This window comes from Ornithorhynchus anatinus, chromosome 2 (assembly GCF_004115215.2).
Source record: "Ornithorhynchus anatinus isolate Pmale09 chromosome 2, mOrnAna1.pri.v4, whole genome shotgun sequence".
Classification (NCBI taxonomy): Eukaryota; Metazoa; Chordata; class Mammalia; order Monotremata; family Ornithorhynchidae; genus Ornithorhynchus; species Ornithorhynchus anatinus.
The window spans coordinates 121418802-121441127 of NC_041729.1; the positions used below are offsets into that span (position 1 = coordinate 121418802).

Consider the following 22326-nt stretch of genomic DNA (forward strand, 5'->3'; position numbering starts at 1 on the left):
TCAGATCTGATAGTTTTTTCATTTGGTTAAAGAAAAACAAGTATGTGCACCTTTAGTTTATTTACTTTTAAATTGTTTAGTTCTCAGAGTTATGTGTGTTCATTGAAAAACAATTCAGTCACTGAATGCTTTATTTGTTTCTTCATAGGATTCAAATATTTACAAAGCAAACTCTCTAGTTCTTGCTTCCCTGCAGCAGGACATTTTCCATTGTTCTCTGCTGTAACACTTTATGTCTGCTTCTGGAATTTGCTTACCCCTCCTGAAATATTTCCCTTCACAGTAAATTTTACTTAATGCTGATGATAAAAATATATACTGCTAAGATTTCAAAGCAGTTTCAGTAATAGCTCCCTTTACTCCTTATCTATTACATTTCTGTTTCATCTTTCCTTATGTATCTTTCACCATACCTTCCTACCTTCAAAAATTATGAGATTTTTGGGGGCCAGGGATTGTATATAACTCTCATTTGTATGTTTCTTTTTCTAATGCTCAGTACAGTGCTTTTCATACAGTAGGTATGGTACTCTAACCCCCACTAATTGTAGTGGGTATTTCACCCTCTCCTGTTTTTTCCTCCCTTCACAGAGTGATTATTCCCCAGTACATTGATTTGAAAACCTGGTTCAAAATTTTAAATAGTCCTTCCCCAGACCTTCTTATTCCTGCCTGTTAATGCACTGGTGGTAGGTATGTTCCCTTTTTTATGTTGATCTGTCTCTTTTCTATTTTAAGATCTTTCCACCATGGAGCCATTTTCTACCTAAAAATAATTCATCTTTAATTATTTTCCATTGAAAAACTGAACATGAAAAATTCTGCATTGAAACACACAGTCCATCCTGACCACTATTCTGCTCTCTGCAGTGACAACAAAACATGCTGGGGTATCAGTATGATGGCTGTCTGCCTTGTCATATTCCCTACAGTTATGGATGTTCCATACCATGTCCTAATTTTATCATCCTCCTAAGTTTAGGTAACCTATGAGAACATCTGTCAAAGCACAGATCTCCTTTTGACAGCTCACCATTTGTATCTTCTAGTGTTACTTTCTGATAGACTGTGAGATCAGGTAGTTGCATGGTAAAAATAATCATCAATCAGAACAAACGACGTTAGCTGTAGGACATGGGTTGGTCAGATGTGGAAGTCACATAAGAGCACTAAGAGGGCATATAAACTCTTGTAAATTCATTATCATTATAAGTAGGGAACGTGTCCACTAATTCTGTTGAATTGTACTCTCCAAAGTGCTTAGTACAGTCTCTGAACATAATAAGCACTCAATAAATACCACTGATTGATTGCAGGGCCTAATGAAAGATGTCTCAATGACATGAGTGCTGGATGTACTCTGCTTTGGTAAAGAGAATATTGTGGCTATTGGGGAGTGGTTTTTATGTATTGAAGCTTCTAAAACCTTCTCCGACTTCCCTGTCATTTTTTTGTTCTGATATGAGTAGTTCTGCAATTTTTTGTGTGTGTTCTGTTTTGCTTTTTTGTTCCTTGTTTTTGCTGCTATTCTTGTTTTCAATGAAAAGGGAAAAATACCCTCCTGACTTTTCTTACTTATATTCTTACAGTCCTTCTTACATTACAATGGTGTACGAATGGATGAGAAAACAGGGATGTCTACCATTGATGAGATCTCAGAGATATTCTATTCTGTGACTCCAAATGGCACCTGCTATCCCTGCCCAGAACCTTGCAACGTATCCTATTGGGCACAGAGGTACCAGGTAAGAAAGACAGTGCAGACCATTACCATCACTGCAAAGACAACTGAAGTGTATGTCCTGCCAGGGATACTACTTATCCTTCATTCCTTTTTAATAATTATTGTGTAGGCAGAAGTTACCCCAAAGAGCAAGAGACCAGAAAAGGTGCACTATAGTATCTTTCAGGATACTGTCTGAAAGTGATTAAGAGATTATCTCTCAATGCCACTCATACTCACAGTTGCATTCTCACCATTAATAATGTCAGCCCCAGGCTTTTGAAGTAGAACATGACACTGGTTCAGTAAGAGGACTCTAGGATCATTTGACTCATTAAGAATGCCAGAGACAATGTTGATATAATTAGGGACTTAGTAGAGGGAAGAAAACTAACAATTACATGGTTTTGAACCTTTAAAAAGCAATCAGTATTCCATAGACTACAAGCTCGTTGTGGGCAGGGAAAGTGTCAGTTATATTGTACTCTTCCAAGTGCTTAGTACAGGCTCTGCATACAGTAAGCACTCAGTAAATATGACTGACTGGCTGACAACCCTATTACATGTATTTATCGTTATATAATTATAAATAGGATAGTCACAGGAAAAAATAGGAGAGTGGTAGTAGACTCTGAGGCACAGCATATTTAGTGATAACATTCATTCATTCAACTATTTATTGAACACATACTGTGTGCGAAGCACTTGGCAGAGTACACTGTAATAATGGCCATATTCATTCATTCATTTAATCGTATTTATTGAGTGCTTACTGTGTGCAGAGCACTGTACTAGGTGCTTGAAAAGTACAATTTGGAAACAAAGAGAGACAATCCCTATCCAACATCAGGCTCACAGTCTAGAGGAGGAGACAGGAATTAATATAAATAGATAAATAAATTACAGCTATATACAGTTATGTGCATATGTGCTGTGGGAATGTGAGAGAAGATGAATGAAGGATCAAGTAAGAGTGGTGCATAATCCCTTGGGATTATGGAAGAAGAGGAAAGAAGAGTTTAGTTAGGGAAGTCTTCTTGGAGAAGATATGCTCTCAATAAGGCTTTGAAGTGGGGGAATAAGACTTTGAAGGCTTTTAACATAAAATTCTTATCAAACCAGAGGAGTGCAATGGCAAGTATATATATAACAAAAGGAGAATGTTGAATGTTAAGTTTTCTTCACAATGTATTCTTTGAATTTACTAATTAATGAGCCATGCCTCTCTTTTTAGGGGACTCAAAGAAAATATTTAAGTTTTACATAAATGTTTTTAAGGGTACTGGTGCAATTACATGCACTTGTGCCTCATTTGTTTTGTGTTCCTTGATGTGAGTTTTGACTAGCATCCTTTCTGTCAGCATCAAAAGGATGCCAATATGCACATAATGCATTTCTTGCTCAGATTGAATACCTCTAAAACCTTAATTGGAGAATTGCTGCATAGACATTACTCCCTCCTAGAGGCATATACCCACAAAAACATACAAATGATTGTAAATCCCTTAGCCAAATTAGTAAGCATTGCAGATTGACAATGAATCTAGAGAAAACTGAACTCAGGTATTAGCCTTTACAGGGATGCTCTATATATGACCAAAAATATATATTGACAACAGAGAGCTAAATGCTTTCATGGGATTCTGTTTCCTAGCAACACATTACCAATAGATAAAGTAGAAAATTGAATCAGGAAGTCCAACATAACTTTTGGAAGATGGAAAAGAAAATACAGAGGTAGTTTGATATCAGTCTTCTGACAAAATTAAAGATCTACAGTATTTCCAACCACCTTAATAATACTGGACCTTTCACTGAATCTACAGCTAACTTCTTGTTCAGTTTCACAATGTCGCTTAAGGGCCATACACAACATCAATTTGCAAGACAGGATCATCAGCTACAACATTCTAGAACAATTTCAATCTCTCATTGTTGTCGCTATGCTCTCCAAAATATAGCTGCATTGGGTGGTACATGTTAAGGGAATGAACACAATAGTATACTCAAACAGCTGCTGCATGGTGACATTGGGTAAATCAAAAGCCAAAAGGCTAGGGGAAGCATTTTAAGGATAGAGTAAATCAAAACCTCAGACAATGGTGCATCCCAGCTGAAAACTGGGAGTCAATTGCTACAGATAGACCAGCATGACAGACTACAATTTTGAAATGAGACACTTTTTTGAGCAGAAACCTGGTAGGATACTGACTAAAGGAGGCAAAAGCAGGATATATATGCATCTCTCTCTCTCTCTCTTTCTTTCTCTCTCTCTCTCTCTCTCTCTCACACACACACACACACACACACACACACACACACAGAGTCATTCATTCAATTGTATTGAGCTCTTACTGTGTGCAGAGCACTGTACTAAGTGCTTAATAATAATGATGATATTTGTTAAGCACTTACTATGGGCCAAGCACTGTTCTAAGTGCTGAAGTAGATACAAGATAATAATAATAATAATAATGGCATTTGTTAAGCACTTTCTATGGGCAGAGCACTGTTCTAAGCAGTGGGTGGGGGGATACAAGGTGATCAGGTTGTCCCTCGTGGGGCTCACAGACTTCATCCCCATTTTACAGATGAGGTAACTGAGGCACAGAAAAGTTAAGTGACTTGCCAAAAGTCACAGAGCTGACAAATGGTGGAGCCGGGCATTAAATGAACCCTGTTCTGCATTTTTTTAATTTCACAGCACCACAGACCTTTCTTCTTGAAGCAGCTTGGCTCAGTGGAAAAAGCCTGGACTTTGGAGACAGAGGTCATGAGTTCAACTCCCGGCTCTGCCACTCGTCAGCTGTGTGACTGTGGGCAAGTCACTTCACTTCTCTGTGCCTCAGTTCTCTCATCTGTAAAATAGGGATTAACTGTGAGCCTCAAGGGGGACAACCTGATTACCCTGTATCTACCCCAGCGCTTAGAACAGTGTTCTGCACATAGTAAGCGCTTAACAAATACCAACATTATTATTATAACATCTAAAAGATTTAAAGTTTGTCTAGTAACTAGCCTGTTTATGGGATTAAAGCAGTATCTTTGGACTGATGTGGCTGTTAAACCCAATGTTTAAAATTGCCTGATGCCTTATACCCATTACTCAAGTAAATCACTAGCTTGTGCTTTCTTTACTTGACTAGCCAGTCTGATTTACCATTCTTTAAATGCCCCGTGTTCCCGTGGCTCTCTTGCTACCACCTCACCACCTGAATCAGGCCCCCTCTGGCATTAAGTTCTATGTAATAATGGAAATCTTCACGTAGTTAGTTTCCTAGCTGAAAGCTGATACAATACACTAAGGCAGGGTACTCTGCAGAATCTCATTTGGAGACTGATAAGTTGTTCTGGTAACTAGCAGTTGATAATTAACAATAGGAGGTCATGACTAACTTTCTAGTTCTGGAGGTGTTTCAATACAAACTTGTTATTATTTATCACTATGAGCTCTTAGGTGAATTGGCAGTTTTTCTCATAGGGAAGTAAAATTAGCCATCTGCATACAAGTGGGAACAGGTCACATAGTCTATTCTACAGTCTGCTGCTGTATACATGAGATTTTGTTAATTAAGGATCCATTTTTCTCATAAGTTGAATCATCATTTCCATTTGACCAAGAAACCAAATGACTTCAAAGGTCTCATTTTTCAAAGTAATCTAAAAGTGATATCTTTTTGATATCAAATTTACTCTTAAAATAAAAATTTTGCTAACCAGAAATATCAAAGTATGTTTTTTTAAAAAACTCATTTTAAAATTAATTTCAGTTCTCAGTATTTTTTACAAAGTGAAATGGCATGACAATTTCCATAAATAACTACACTTTCTGGAATTTAAAATGGTTGAAAAAAACAATGAATTCTATGACAATTACAAGAAATAACTACTCTTTCTAGAATCAACAACCTTTGGAAAAAACAAGACTTTTTTAGAATTTTTACACTATCAGATTTCATGAGAAGAGTTTGCGAAAGTTTAAAATTGTCAATCTCAATCAGAGTGCATATGTCTTTAACTACTATGATTAAAGATAGGAAGATAGTATCCCACCCTCACTCCCACAAGACCCACCCCCAATTTGTAAACTCTATGCAAATAGTACTGTTGACTCAGTGCTGATATTTCTTAAATTGCTCTCTCTTTTCCTGATAAAACTCTCGTTTCACTGCACATTCACAATTTATCTTGGTGCCTACTCCTCCTTCTTTTACACTTTGTCTCCTTTCCCAACTACTAAACTTTTAAAGTACTTTTGCTGACTTGAATGGTGAGATTGAAAGCAAGGGGAACACTTATTTTACCTCATTTTGAAGATGACAAAACTGAGGAACAGGAAATCAACCACTCAGTGGTACTGTTTATTGATAATTTACTAAGTTTTTGGAAGAGTACATTACAACAGAATTTGTTGACATGTTCCCTGCCCACAACGAGTTTAGATTATAGTGACAAATTTTGCAATCTAGAGAAGTCAAGGGACTTGGCCAATGTCACCCAGCAGACTAATGACAGAATTGGTATTAGAAACCAGGTTCTCTGAACTCCAGGTCTGTGCTCTTTCCACTGTACATCCTGCTTCTCCAGTACTGTTCCCATTTTGATCTATCCAGCTACACTTATAATCAAGCAATTAGTAAGTCATTGAGTGCCTTCTAAGCCCTTGGGAGACTGACGCAAACCTGTCCTTCTAGAAGCTTCCAATCTAACTGAGATTCACAGAAACCAGCCATCCACAGTCACTATGGTCATTTGTAATAAAAATAGAGAATGATAAATAAATGTAATTAACCAAAATCTCTAAAATATAAATAAGTGATTATGTACACAACCACAAGTGCTAATGGCTGCTGATAGTTGAATATGATCTGGGAGATGGAGCTTAATTGGGAGAGGTGGCTATACAAGACAACTTTGAAGATGAAGAGAATTGCAGTCTGTTGGATGAGAAAGAGGTTAGAGGCAGGAGAAACGAGAAGGAAATATTGAGAGTATGTGAACTTGGAAGAAACTGAGAATGGAAGCTGGGTTAATAATGGGAGAAGAGAGTGGATAAATAGGAGGCAATGTGCTGTTTGAGTGAACTAAATTATGTTATTTGTTAAGCGCTTACTATATGCAGAGCACTATTCTAAGTGCTGGGGTAGATACAGGGTGATTAGGTTGTCCCACATGAGGCCCACAGTCTTAATCCCCATTTTACAGATGAGGTCACTGAGGCATGGAGAAGTTAGGTAACTTGCCCACAGTCACAGCTGACAAGTGGCAGAGCTGGGATTCGAACCCATGACCTCTGACTCCCAAGCCCAGGCTCTTTCCACTGAGCCACGCTGCTTCTCAAAGTCACATGATTAGGAGTTTTTCAGCATCCTCCCTGTCTCACTAGTTGGCAACTTTGACATTATCTTCAACTGATCTCTCTCATTCAACCCACATATTCAGTCTGTCACCAAATCCTTTTGGTTCTACTTACATAGCACCTCTAGAATCCACCCCTTCCTCTCCATCTAAACTGTTACTACTGCAGCCAGTATCATTTTTCCCAAAAAAGGTCTGCTCATGTGTCTGTTGATGAAGGAAAGAAACAGTTCATGTTTAGAAGCCACTGACCAGGGGACCATTTCTAGGGGAACTTGTATCCTAAGATAATATAATTATGAGTTGATATAGTGACACTAGAGAGATGGATTTGACTTGATGTTAGTGCTAAATTGACCAGAGGTCCCATGGTGATAGAGAAGAAGTTGTCCATATATTAGCTCACCTGTGCCCTTGCTATTGCAGCCAAAGTTTCAGGGGCGAAGATAATTTTTTACACAGCAAGAAATTCATTTGAATGGCTAGTATATTTTATGCTTGTGCAGTGGACTGTATGGTGAAGAAGGAAGTGACCAACATCTCCCCACTTTTTCATTCAGTAGTATTTCCTGAGCGTTTACTATGTGCAGAGCACTGTACTAAGCACTTGGAATGTACAAATCAGTAACAGATAGAGATAGTCCCTGCCCTTTGAAGGGCTTACAGTCTAATCGGGGGAGACAGACAGACAAGAACAATGGCAATAAATAGAATCAAAGAGAAGAACATCTCATTGAAACAATAGCAAATAAATAGAATCAAGGTGATGTACATCTCATTAACAAAATAAATAGGGTATTGAAAATTTATACAGTTGAGTGGACGAGTACAGTGCTGAGGGGATGGGACAGGAGAGGGGCAGGAGCAGAAGGAAAGGGGGGAGAAGAGGATTTAGCTGCAGAGAGGTGAAGGGGTGGGTAGAGGGAGCAGAGGGAAATGGGGAGCTCAGTCTGGGAAGGCCTCATGGAGGAGGTGAGCTTAAAGTAGGGTTTTGAAGAGGGGAAGAGAATTAGTTTGGTGGACGTGAAGAGGGAGGGCGTTCCAGGACCACGGGAGGACGTGGCCCAGGGGTTGACGGTGGGATAGGCGAGAACGGGGGACGGTGAGGAAGTGGGCGGTGGAGGAGTGGAGCCTACAGGGTGGGCAGTAGAGAGAGAGAAGGGAGGAGAGGTAGGAGGGGGCAAGGTGATAGAGAGCCTTGAAGCCTAGAGTGAGAAGTTTTTGTTTCGTGTGGAGGTTGATAGACAACCACTGGAGGTTTGTAAGAAGGGGAATGACATGCCCAGAGCGTTTCTGCAGGAAGATGAGCCGGGTAGCAGAGTGAAGAATAGACTGGAGCAGGGAGAGAGAGGAAGAAGGGAGATCAGAGAGCAGGCTGACACAGTAGTCTAGCCGGGATATTACGAAAGCCTGTAGCAGTAAGATAGCCATTTGTGTGGAGAGGAAAGGGCGGATCTTGGCAGTATTATAAAGGTGAGACCGGCAGGTTTTGGTGACGGATTGGATGTGTGGGGTGAACGAGAGAGCTGAGTCAAAGATGACACCGAGGTTGCGGGCTTGAGAGACGGGAAGGATGGTTGTACCGTCCACAGTAATAGGGAAGTCAGGGAGAGGACAGGGTTTGGGAGGGAAGATGAGGAGCTCAGTTTTGGTCATGTTGAGTTTTAGTTGGCGGGCAGACATCCAGGTAGACACGTCTTGGAGGCAGAAGGAGATACGAGCCTGAAGGGATGGGGAGAGGACAGGGCAAAGATGTAGATGATGTTGGTATTTGTTAAGCGCTTACTATGTGCCGAGTACTGTTCTAAGCGCTGGGGTAGACACAGGGGAATCAGGTTGTCCCACGTGGGGCTCACAGTCTTAATCCCCATTTTACAGATGAGGTAACCGAGGCACAGAGAAGTTAAGTGACTTACCCAAAGTCACACAGCTGACAAGTGGCCGAGCTGGGATTCGAACCCATGAACTCTGACTCCAAAGCCCGTGCTCTTTCCACTGAGCCAAGATCTGTGTGTCATCTGCATAGAGATGATAGCTGAAGCCGTGAGAGTGGATGAGTTCACCAAAGGAGTGAGTGTATATGGAGAACAGAAGAGGGCCAAGAACTGACCCTTGAGGAACCCCAACAGTTAGAGGATGGAAGGGGGAGGGGGAGCCTGCGAAGGAGACTGAGAATGACCGGCCAGACAGATGAGAGGAGAACCAGGAGAGGACGGAGTCCATGAAGCCAAGGTGAGATAGGATGAGGAGGAGAAGGGGATGGTCAACAGTGTCAAAGGCAGCAGAGAGGTCAAGGAGGATTAGAATAGAGTAGGAGCCATTGGATTTGGCAAGAAGGAGGTCATGGGTGACCTTAGAGAGAGCAGTCTCTGTAGAGTGGAGGGGATGGAAGCCAGATTGGAGGGGGTCCAGGAGAGAATGGGAGTTAAGGAATTCTAAGCAGCGAGTGAGGACAACTCGTTCTAGGATCTTGGAAAGGAAGGGTAGTAGGGAGATAGGGCGATAACTGGAAGGGGAAGTGGGGTCGAGAGAGGGTTTTTTTAAGATGGGGGAGACATGGGCATCTTTGAAGGCAGAGGGGAAGAAGCCATTGGAGAATGAGTGGTTAAAGATAGAAGTTAAGGAAGGGAGGAGGGCAGGAGAGATGGTTTTTATAAGGTGAGCGGGAATGGGGCCCGAGGCACAGGTGGAGGGGGTGGCACTTCTGAGGAGGGAGGAGATCTCCTCTGAGGATACTGCAGGTAAGGATGGGAAAGTAGGGGAGAGGGTTGGCGGGGGTGGGGGGAAGGCAGGAGGAGGAGGGGTGACTTTGGGGAGCTCAGACCTGATTGTGTTAATTTTTGTGATGAAGTAGGTGGCCAGATTATTGGAGGTGAGGGATGGGGGAGTGGGAGGAACAGGGGGACTGAGGAGAGAGTTAAAGGTCTGAAACAATTGGTGGGGGTGTCGGGCACTTTCTGGACAGTGCTCATACCATGGGCCTAAGAGTAGGACAGGTGCTCCTTTGCCTCATGGAGACTCTGGCCCCTGGGACCTGGGAGTCAGAAGGTCATGTGTTCTAATCCCTGCTCTACCACTGTCTGCTGTGTGACCTTGGGAAGTCACTTAACTTCTCTATGACTCAGTTATCTTATCTATAAAATGGAGATTGAGAATGCGAGCCCCAAATGGAGCAGGACTGTCCCACACTATTTGCTTGTATCCACACCAGTGCTTAGTACAGTGCCTGGCACATAGAAAGTGCTTAACATCATAATTATTATTATTTCTTACTTTTGGTGCCGAAGTCTGAGCATCAGGCCCCTTGGGTCTCTCTTCTTTTGGGATCTTCTGGCAGAGAGTGTGCTCTGCCTGGGGGAAAGCCTCCCAGGGACCCAATCAAAATAAACTCAGCTTTATTTACTAATGAGTGTTTTTTGCTCTCAGATAATTGTTCAGATGGGTACCTGGGGAAAGAGTCATGTGGCTCCATGACTAAAAGCTCACCTCTGAGTTGCCCACCCACCCACAGCATCAGAGACCTCTTAACTTCTTAATCAACTCTTTCCCTCCTACCTTATGTCATTGATCTCCAAGTAAAACCCAATCTGCACAGTTTGTTCCATTGACACAAATCTACTCACTGTACAAACCTACAAACTGTACCTTGATCTCATTGATTCCACTGTCAACTCCATGCTCACGATCTCCTTCCGTGCTGGAACTGACAAAACAGCACTGTTCCATATTAACAGCCCTACTAAAATCACATTTCTTCCAAAAAGCCTTCCCTGAGCAACTTCTCATTTTCCAATCCTATTCTCCCTCTCTTCTTGCACCACCTATACACCTATATCCAAACTCCTTAAACACTTTGTTGTGGAGGTGGGGTATCACTTATTTATATATCCTTTTACTCTGCTGATTCCCCTATCCATAATGTATTTTAATGATTGTCTCTGCCACTAGTTTGTAAGCTCCATTTGGGTAGGAAACATATCTACCAACTCTATTGCACTCATCAATCTGCTCAGTAGCCTGGTCTGTTCACAATAAGTGCTCAGTAAAAATGACTGTTGACTGATGAATTCTGATAGACAAGTTAAGAAGAGGAGAAGGTGATTTGGATTATAAAATGAGAACTTTAACTCAGAACTAAACCTGAATTGGAAGCATGGGAGAATCAGTCAATTAATCATTTATTGAATACTTATTGTGTGTGAGCACTTGGGATAGTATAATGGAACGGAGTTGGTAGACATGTTCCCTGTCCACAAAGAGCTTAATCCGATGGAGAGACAGACATTAATATGAATTGATAAATTATGGATATGTACATAGGTGCTGTGGGGCTGGGGAAAGGGTGAATAAAGGGTGCAAATCCAGGTGTAAGGGTGGAGCAGAAGGGAGTGGGAGGAGACAAAATAAGGATTTAGTCAGGGAGAGTGATTCTCAAACTAACCAACTGTCTATGCCTTGTTCTCATCTCTCCCACTAAGCACCTCTTGCTTTTGACACCCTCCTGTCCTGGAACTCCCTCCCACTTCAGATCTACAAGACTTCAGCTATGCCTGTCTTCAAAGCCCTTTTTAAATATCACCTCTTCCTGGAAACATTCTCCACTTAATTTTCTTCTAAATCAAGTCTTCCCAATAGCCACCCCTGTAGTATTGCACCACCTCAGCACTAATGTACAACCACTATTTGTAGCACTTCTGTAATATGGAATTACATATTCTACTGTTTAATCATTTGCATAGCCACAGATCCATTTTTCCATTCCTTCTCCCTCCCTATAAATTGGTTTGTGCCTACCTCCCCAGTAGATTATAATCCTTTGGAGTGTAGAGAAGGAGCACGGCTTAGTTGAAAGATCCCAGGCCTGGGAATCAGTTGAGCTTGGTTCTAATCTTTGTTCTACACTTTTCTACTAAGTGAACCTGGGCAAGTCACTTCACTTCTCTGTGCCTCAGTTTCATCATCTGTAAAATAGGGATTAAATTCTAATCGTGCCTGTGATATCTATTTGGGACAGGGACTGTGTCCTACCTGATTACCTTATGTGTACCCCAAAGCTTGGTACAGTGCTTGACACATAGTAATCACGTAGCAAATACTATTTATTATCATTATTATGTCTATTATCTTAAGTAACTAGAACATTACTCTGTGCACTATAGGCTCTCAGTAAATATGACTGATTGATTGACTGCATTGGTGTCATGCATTGACTACATGTAAGCCACATCACTACTGGTTTTGTTACGTAAGGTCTTTAAAATGATTTGTTCTACCTACCTGTAGAAGTCTACACCATTTCAGTTCACTCTTGTGAAGGTTCTATAGTATTTTGCTTTTAGCTATATTCTTCAAATGTGCAATTCAGAGAGGGATGTTGTGTTAAGTATTATTGCTTCAGTGGTAATAGACTGTCTGCATTCCTCATCATTTGTGTTCTTTTTGTAGGTATGTTAGGTATGATTTAAAGGTGATGATAATAAAACTGTTCTAAAAGTCTGATATTGCTTTTTTAATAACTGGTCACAGCAATTGTTGCTGACCCCTTTAATTTGGTCTGAATATTGATGCATGTGTGTGTCATAAGTACAAATCAATTCAATACAGGGGCCTTGGAAGTGGGCTTAGTTAATGGGAGCTTCTAAAGTTGCCGGGGGTTCTCAGCCCCAAATCTCAGCCAGAAGAGTGCATGGAGACATTTATTTGTGCTGGGACCTTCAGCCTCCACTGAGTCTTAAACCTCTCAACTTCTTCTGCTTCAAAACATCTCTAAAATCCACCCTTTCCCGCTCCACCCAAACTGTTACCATATTAAGCAGTTTATCCTGTCCCTCCTAGATTATTTACTTAGCCTCGATGCTGACTTCCCTGCCTCCTGTCTCTCCTTACTCCAGGCAAATACTGCACTCTTGTGCCTGGATCATTTTTCTACAAAAACATTCAGTCCATGTTTCCCAACTTCTCAAGAACCTACAAAGGCTGCCCATTCACCTCCATATCAATACAAACTCCTCACTATTGGCTTTAAGGCACTCAATCATCTTGCCCTTTCCTGCATTACTTTAGTACAACCCAGCCTGCACATTTCACTTTTCTAATGCCACCTACTCACTGTACCTTAATATCGTCTATCTCGATACCAACCTCTCACCCACACCCTCCCTCTGGCCTGGAACATCCTCCCTTTTCATTTCATAATAATTTTTCTCCCCACCCTCAAAGCCTTACTGATGGCACATCCTTTCCAGGAGGCCTTCCCTTTTTGAGCCCTTATTTCATCTTCTCCCAGTCCCTCCTTCAACTCCCCAGAACTTATATACATATCCATAATTTATTTATACTAATGTCTCTCTCCCTCTCTAGACTGCAAGCTCATTGTGAGCAGGGAACATATCTACCAACTCTGTTATATTGTTATATTGTACTCTCCCAAGTACTTAGGGCAGTACTCTGCACACAGTAAGCACTCAATAAATAAGATTGATTCATTGCTTCTCCTGTTCTTCCAATTCAGGTTTAGGTTGTCCAAGTTCCTGCACCCTTATCACTGCTACCATCCTTTGACTGAAACCCAGGCCTCCCCATAAAGGAGAATGGAGTTTTGGGCGACAAGCCTACCAATATCTTTCTACAGGTTTGATACAGGAAAGGTGCAGAGAAAGCACCCTCCCTTTCTCATGGCTACCCATGGCCATATAGCTCCTCAGCACTGGAGCATCTACTCTAGTGCCTACTGCTGACAGACACCAAGATCTGATATCACAACAATGTTTAATGAGTTCTTAATCCAGTAACCATTAAACCGATTTTGGTTCAAAGCACTGTGTCCTGGTGGAAAGAGCATGGGCCTGGGAGTCCAAGGACATGGTTCTAATCCTGGCTCTGCCACATGTCTATCTGACCTTGGGCAACCCATTTAACCCATAACCTTGGCATTATCCTTGACTCCTCTCTCATACAATCCACATATTCAGTCCATCACCAAATCCTGCTGGTCCCACCTTCATCACATGACCAAAATCCATCCTTTCTTCTCCATCCTTACTGCTAGTAAGTTAATACTATCACTCATCCTATCCCACCTTTATTACTGCATCAGTCCCCTTTCTCACCTCCCAGCCTCCTGTCTCTCTGCACTTGGGCCATACTTCACTCTGCTGCATGGATCTTTTTTCTACAAAAGCATTTAGGACATGTCAACCCACTCCTCAAAAAACTGCAGTGGTTGCCCATCCTGAACAAACAAAAAACTCCACTCCACTGGCTTTAAAGCACTTAAGCACCTAGCACCCTCCTACCTTATCTTGCACCCAGCCCACATACTTTGCTTCTCTAGTGCTAACTTTCTCACTGCGCCTTGATCTCTCCTATCTCGCCACTGACCCCTTACCCACGTCCTGCCTCTGGCCTGGAATGCCCTCCTTCCTTAAGTCTGACAGACAATTACTCTCACTGGCTTCAAAGCCTTTTTGAAGGCACATCTCCAACAGGCCTTCCCAGAATAAGCCCCACTATTACTCACCGCACACTCCCTTCTGTATCTCTCTGAGTTGCTCCCTTTGCTCTTCCCCTATCCCAGCCCCAAAGCACTTATGTACATATCTGTAATTTTATTTATCTCTTTGCTTCCTCCTCCTAGCCCCCAAACCTCTTATGTACATAAGTGTAATATTATTCATTCATTCAATTGTATTTTTTGAGCACTTACTATGTGCAGAGCACTATACTAAGTGCTTGGAAATTACAATTTAGCAACAGATAGAAACAATCCCTACCCAACAATGGGCTCACATTCTAGAATGTGGGAGACAGTCAAGAAAACAAAGCAAAACAAGTAAACAGGCATCATTAGCATCAATATAAATAGAATTATAGATATATACACATCATTAGTAAAAGAAATAGAATAATAACTATGTACATATATAAACAAGTGCTGTGGGGCAGGGAGGAAGGTAGAGCAGAGGAAGGGGTTTGGGGTGATGAGGAGGGGAGGAGGAGCAGAGGAAAAGGGGGCTTAGCCTGGAAAAGCCTCCTGGAGGAGGTGACCTTTCAGAAGGGCTTTGAAGTGTGCTAGTTTGGTGGATATGAGAAGGGAGGGCATTCCAGGCCAGAGGTAGAACATGGGCCAGGGGTTGACAGTGGGACAAGAGAGAACGAGGCACAGCGAGGAGGTTAGTGGCAGAGGAGTGGAGTGTGTGGGCTGGGCTTTAGAAGGAGAGAAGGGAGGTGAGGAAGGAGGGGGCAAGATGATGGAGAGTTTTGAAGCCAATTATGAGGAGTTTTTGCTGGATTCAAAGGTTGATGGGCAACCACTGGATATTTCTGAGGAGGGGGGTGATATGCTCAGAACATTTCTGTAGAAGGGATCATCCAGGCAGCAGAGGGAAGTACAGACTGAAGTGGGGAGAAACAGGAGGTTGGGAGATCATAAAGGATGCTGATGCAGTAATCCATTCAGTATATGATGTGATTATACTAACAAGGTAGCAGTTTGGATGGAGAGGAAAGGGTGGATCTTGGTGATGTTGTGAAGCTGAGACCAGAAGGTTTTGGTTACACATTTTGGGGTGAATAAGAGAGCAGAGTCAAGGATGATACCAAGTTTGTGGACTTGTGAGATGGGAAGGATGGAAGTGCTGTCCACAGTGATGGGAAAGTCAGGGAGAGAAGATGGTTTGTAGAGGGAAGATAAGGAGTTCAGTCTTGGACATGCTGAGTTTTAGGTGGCCGGAGGATATCCAGGTGGAGATGTCCTGAAGGCTGGAGGAGATGCGAGTCCAGAGGGAGGAAGAGAGAACAGGGGAGGAAATGTAGTTTGGGGTATCATCCTTGTAGAGATGATAATTGAAGCCATGGGAGCAAAGTTCACCAAGGGAGTGGTTATAGATAGAGAACAGAAGGGGACCAAGAAAAGAACTGACCCCTGAGGAACCCCTATAGTTAGGGGATGGAAGGGGCAGGAGGAGTTCGCGAAGGAGACTGAGAATGAACAGCCAGAGAGATAAGAGAACCAGGAGAGGATGGAGTCAGTGAAGCCAAGATTGGATAATGTGTTGAGGAGAAGGAGATAGTTAACAGTGTCAAAGGCAGCTGAGAAGTCGAAGATGATTAGGATAAAGTAGGAGCCATTGGATTTGGCAAGAAGGAGGTTATTGGCGACCTTTGAGAGGGCAATTTCAGTGGAGTGGAAGGGACAGAAGCCATATTGGAGGGGGTCCAGGAGAGAGTTGGAGAGGAATTCAAGGCAGAAAGTGTAGATGATTCACTCTAGGAGTTTGAAAAGGAAAGGTAGGAAGGAGATGGGGCAATAACTGGAGCAGGCAGAGGGGTCAAGAGAGGGCTTTTTTAGGATGGGGAGATGTGGGCATGTTTGAAGGCAGAGGGGAAGAAGCCATTGGAGAGTGAGCGGTAAAGATTGAAGTTAAGGAGGAGAGAGAAGGGGTGAGAACTTTTATGAGATAAGAGGCAATGGGGTCTGAAACACAAGTGAAGGGGGTGGTCCCTGAGAGGAGGGAGGAGATCTCCTCTGAAGATACTGCTGGGAAGGATGGGAAAGTAGAGGAGGGGGTCAAGAGCTGGGGGGGATGGAGAAGGGGCAGGGGTGACTTTGGGGAGCTGAGACCTGATGGTGATAATTTTTCTAATTAAGTAGGTGGCCAGATCACTGGGGGTGATAAATGGTAAAGGGGGAGGAACAGGGAGCCTGAGAGAGAGTTAAATACTTGCATTGATGTCTGTCTCCCCACTCTAGTCTGTGAGCTTGTTGTGGGTGCAGAGTGTCACTGTTTATTGTTGTATTTACTTTTCCAAGTGCTTAGTACAGTGCTTTGCACAGAGTAGGTGCTCAATAAATGTGATTGAATTAATGAATTAAACTTGTCTGTGTCTTGGTTAGCATGGCTTAGTGGCAAGAACATGGGCTTGGGAGTCAGAGGACATGGGTTCTAATCCTGGCTCTGCCACTTGTCTGCTGTGTGACCTTGGGCAAGTCACTTAACTGTAACTTCTCTGTGCCTCAGTTACCTCATCTGTAAAATGGGGATTAAGACTGTGAGCCTCATATGGGCAACCTGATTACCTTGTAACTACCCTAGATTTTAGGACAGTGCTTGGCACATAGTAAGTGCTTAACCTGTGAGTCCCAGGTGAGACAGGGACTGTGTCCAACCTGATTAGCATGTATCTACCCCAGAACTCAGAACAGTGCTTGTCACACAGTAAACATTTAACAAATACCAGAGTAATCATTATTATTGCATCCTAGAGTTCCCATTCCTCTGGTCCTTCCCCCTCTTATATTGGGATGTCCCAAGTTCCAGTCTCATTCTCTCTGAGTGAGCCCTAGCCACTGAATCCCAAATTTCCAGGATATCCTAACTCTAGTCTGGTATCCCCTCTGACACCTCCTTGTGTCCTGTGTCCTTCCAGGGTCCACAGCAAGAACTTTCCTCTATGTTCTGCTCTCCCAGGCACACAGCTCATCACGTCCTCACCCAACAATAGCTGAGTGTCTTCAATTACTTGGCTCCCTTACTTTCTCCCCAATCCTTCTCTATGACTGGGGCACCACAGACTTTCTTTACTGGCTTCATCCATTCTCCTGTAAGTGTGGAGGGCAGGGTAATGTGGCTCAATGGAAAGAGCACGGGCTTGGGAGTCAGAGTTCATGGGTTTGAATCCCGGCTCTGCCACTTGTCATCTGTGTGACTGTGGGCAAGTCACTTCACTTCTCTGGGCCTCAGTTACCTCATCTGTAAAATGGAGATTAAGACTGTGCGCCTCACATGGGACAACCTGATTACCCTGTATTTACCCCAGCGCTTAGAACAGTGCTCTGCACATAGTAAGTGCTTAACAAATACCAACATTATTACTATTAATTGGGCATCACGGAACCTCATATTAGGTTCTAATGTCAACTGTGCTCATAGCAGCACTGCAGGAGCCATTATTAGATCACCCCATAAATCATCTCAGGGTATGTTTTTTTTCTTTTCAGATCATTCAGTGGTTAATCCTTGCAGATACAGTCTAATAAGATTTATCCAGTTTTAATATCAAATTTGCAAGATGAGTTATTGATCTTTCATTGTCTATATTTCTGAAATACATTGTAGATTTTTTTTTCTCTTTTAAGTGAATAACAGTAAGAAGAGCTGTAGTTTGAAACATGGGGAAATAGTTTTGATAGACTTACTGTTCTTCAGTGAAATGTAACATGGTAAAACCACTTGCAGAAATCCTCAGAAAATATCTTGAAGCTCAGGGCCCAAAGAATGCAAGCTTTCACAAGACACTCTGGTTAACACCTGAATTGTTGCAGTCATCCCACTGTTGGATTAGAAAGTCCATCGGGTCATATGGCCCTTTCATGAATAGTTTTCACTGGAGTTACACTGGCAAATATTATCTTTTTCATAGTTCAACTATGACAATCATGTTTGTTTTGGCATCCAGGACTGTCTTTTAATATGACATGATCAAACTGATGCTGACTCTATAAACTTCCTTAAAGAAGAAGACATTCCTTCAAATATATTCACTCTTTTAGTCCAGTTATTTGGTAAAGGCATGATACCTAAAAAACATACTAGCTACATAGTGAGTTAACCCTGCCATTTCCAATCCTCTGGTTTGCTTATCTGTGATAAAGTTAACCAAAAGTATTGATCAGGTGTTTACTGCACGCATGCCATTATCCTTTTGTATAATTTACTTTAATATCACAAAATAAATGAATCCAAGGATGATTTCTATTTTGTAATTAGTTGAAGCACCCAGTTGAAAGCCACTCCTCTTTCTGGCTCTTCCCAAGCCTTCCCTCTGTGGAGCAAAAGGACAGATTCCTAGAGTACACAGAGTTCCCATTAAGTAATCAGCTTAGTTACAGAACTGTCATATTCTTACACACTGATGAAAACTATTTTTGGAAATACATAATTGACCTAGGCTTGAAGATGATTCTACTAGTGGTGAGAGCTAATTGTGGCAGAAAACGTGCCAACCAACTCTGTTATATTGTAGTCTCCCAAGTGCTTAGCACAGTAAGTGCTCAATAAATATGATTGATTTTCTTACATACTCATAACTTTGGTATTTATTAAGCACTTACTATGTGCCAGGCACTGTACTATGTGCTAGTGTGGAGACAAGCAAACTATGTTGAACGGAGTCCCTGTCCCACTAGGGGCTCACTGTTTCAATTCCCATTTTAGAGATGAGGTAACTGAGGCACAGAGAAGTGAAATGACTTGTTCAAGGACATAAAGCAGACAAGTGTCAGAGTTGGGATTAGAACTCAGGTTCTTCTGACTCCCAGGCCTATGCTCTACTACACCATTACGCTCTCTAAATATGTTTGTGTGTGACTGATAAGGCATATGTGTTACTAAGAGTTCTTTCCTTGTCATATGATTAAAATATTGCCTTGATGAAATACCATATTGACTAAACACAAAACATGTTGGTACTTCTGTTTTTCTCACTTTCCTAAAGCTTCTGTGCTATGACAGTAGCCCTATTTCTAATAGCTGTATACTAGATTTACCTGTCTTTGCCCTTTCCCAAATACTATGCTCATTTTTCTTGGCTGCATAGCTATTTGGAGAGCTAATGGTTAGCAATGTTTAGAAAGGCAGATGATTGTGACTGTCTTTGCATAACCATTGTTATGATTGGTGGTAAATTCAAACAAAATCAAGGTAAAATCATTCTGTTCCAGAGAATCCCTACACTTTACCAGCAATATGGAACAAATTGCTATCCTGGATCCTGGAATTCTGTTACCTAGGCAGTGCCCTATCTCCAAATGTACTAATAGACAAGGAGGTAGAAAACTAAATTAAGGAAGCCTCCTTGTTAGTTCGAAGTACGTTAAGTAGACTGTAGGCTCATTCTGATCAGGGAATGTGTCTGCTTATTGTTATATTGTAAAATATGTGTTGTACATATTGTTACATTACGGAATGTACAATGTAATACTGTTATAATGTTATATTCTCAAATCTTGGTACAGTGCTTGGCACACAGTAAGCTCTTAATAAATATGACTGTATAAAAAAAGTAGAATATCACTGTAGCACTAGGCTTCAAGTTTAATGTGAAAATATGCAGAATTTTAATACCGTACATCCTTCTCTATAATTGTGAGACCTGGACCCACCATAAATGACACATCCAGTTTACTGAGTAGTTCCAATAGTGTCAACTAATGTATCATTCTTATAATTAAGTTCAGGATATGATCCCAAACAATGAAGTACTGGAATGATGTCAGTCAATAGCACTGAAAATGTATTCACTCTGAATGTCTTTACTGAATGGGACATGTCCAGAGACTGGCTGAGAGTAAAACCCCAAACAATTGCCAAAGATGAGCTGAAACAGATAGATTAAAAAAGTCAGAGGAACAGGGGAAATGCTTTAAGGATGAAATACAGCATTGTCTCAGATAATGTGGCATCCTAAAAAAATTCTGAGTGTAATTGTAGCAGACAGCAGACAGCCTGGCATTCTGCATTCATGAAAGGAGAAGCTCTTTTAAGAGAAGAATTTGGTGCTAAACAGCAAACATTACAGCAGTTCTTGGGCTGCAGACAGCCCAATAAACAGCAGAGCAAAAAGGGCAGTCTGTATGTGCATGTGGTCAGGAGGGACATATTCTTAAAACCTGTATTTTCTGTAATTCTGTACTCTCCCAAGCCCTTACTACAGTAGTCTGCATACAGTGAGTGCTGGATAAATTCTATTTGTAATGACAACTACTTTGTCCCTCTTCATGACATCAGTAGCACCATCTTGTAGAACCTACCTACAGGTTTAAAAACAATTCTTCCTTGATTTGGAATCGGGTAAATCAATTTGTGACTCACTATTTTCCTATTACTTTCCCGAAGATCTCAAGAGAAGCATCTGTTCCTTTTTCACCACCTTCGATTCTTAATTTTAATCTTATTGATTGATCTTTCTGTCGCAACATTTTATCGCCTATCTCTTGACAGAGGAAGAAAATGCAGAAAAATGTTATTCCATAATTTGGAAAATGACAGATATAGAAGGGCAAGGACATTAATATGACAGATTGCATTTATAAATTTTACTAAGCCATTCAACGTCTTCTGAACACCTGGATTCTTATGATCATTAAGCAAAGTTAACTGCGCGTAGACATTTGTCAAGACACTAATATCTATTAAGTTGCACTAATTTTCTTGGCCCCTCTCAGGTTCGTGTCTGGAGAGTTTCCAGTACTCTCCCAGACTCGGCTACCAGAGGGAGAGTCAAGCAGAGGCATACCCATTCCATTCCTAGCTTGGCCAGTGGCTAGCAAGTGGAAGACACATGTCAAAATTCACCCATGCTGGGCAGCAGTGACATGGGAGAGAGTCGAGGGCAGAGACTCGAGTTGACTGCGCAGAAGACGGCAATGGCAAATCACTTCCATATTTCTACCAAGAAAATTCTATGGATACACTACCAGAACGATTGGAGATGGAGAGTGGGGTGTTCTGGGAGAGATGTGTCCATGGAATCGCTAGGGGTCGGAAATGACTTGACCCCATAAGAAAAGTCACTTGGACACATGATTATAAACTATAGTCTATTGTTCAAAGAATATTAAGGGCTATGTAACATGGCATAATGGATAGATCACAGACCTGGGAATCAGAAGGTCATGTGTTCTAATCCCAGCTCTGTCACTTTTCTGCTATGTGACCTTGGGCAAGTTACTTAACTTCTCTGTTTCTCAGTTTCTTCATCTGTAAAATGGGAATTAAGACTGTGAGCCCTATGTGGGACAGGGACTTTGTCCAACTCTATTATCTTGTATTGAGCCCAGTGCTTAGAACAGTGCCTGGCACATAGTAAACACTTAGTAAATACCATAATTATTATTATTATGTAGCTCACTGTGGACAGGGAATGTGTTACATTGTACTCTCCCAAACACTTAGTACAGTGCTCTGCCCAGAGTAAGTGCTCAATAAAAACAAGTGATTATGTGTATGTGTGCTTATATATTATAAATATATACATATGTGTCTGCATATCAAAAGTAGAAGCTATTTGCAACACAAAAATGTATTATTTTCTTCTTTCCTGAAGTGTAGGAGTAAATAGGAAATGTAGCTGAAGTCACATAAAAGATTAGGCAAAACTGACAACTATAAAGTGTTTTTCTTAACCTAATCCGTTGGGTCAATAGTGATATTTAAAAAATTGGAAATATTTACTATATTTGTTTG

The 22326-nt window shown here is 41.6% G+C and overlaps 1 non-coding gene across 1 annotated transcript; it reads left to right on the forward strand.

Annotated features, from left to right (window-relative positions):
- The first annotated feature begins 21295 nt into the window (after nt 1–21295).
- LOC114809803 lies at nt 21296–21432 on the forward strand. The gene has a single exon (XR_003757579.1). It is a non-coding gene; the product is annotated as a small nucleolar RNA SNORA7 (small nucleolar RNA).
- Nucleotides 21433–22326: the final 894 nt, after the last annotated feature.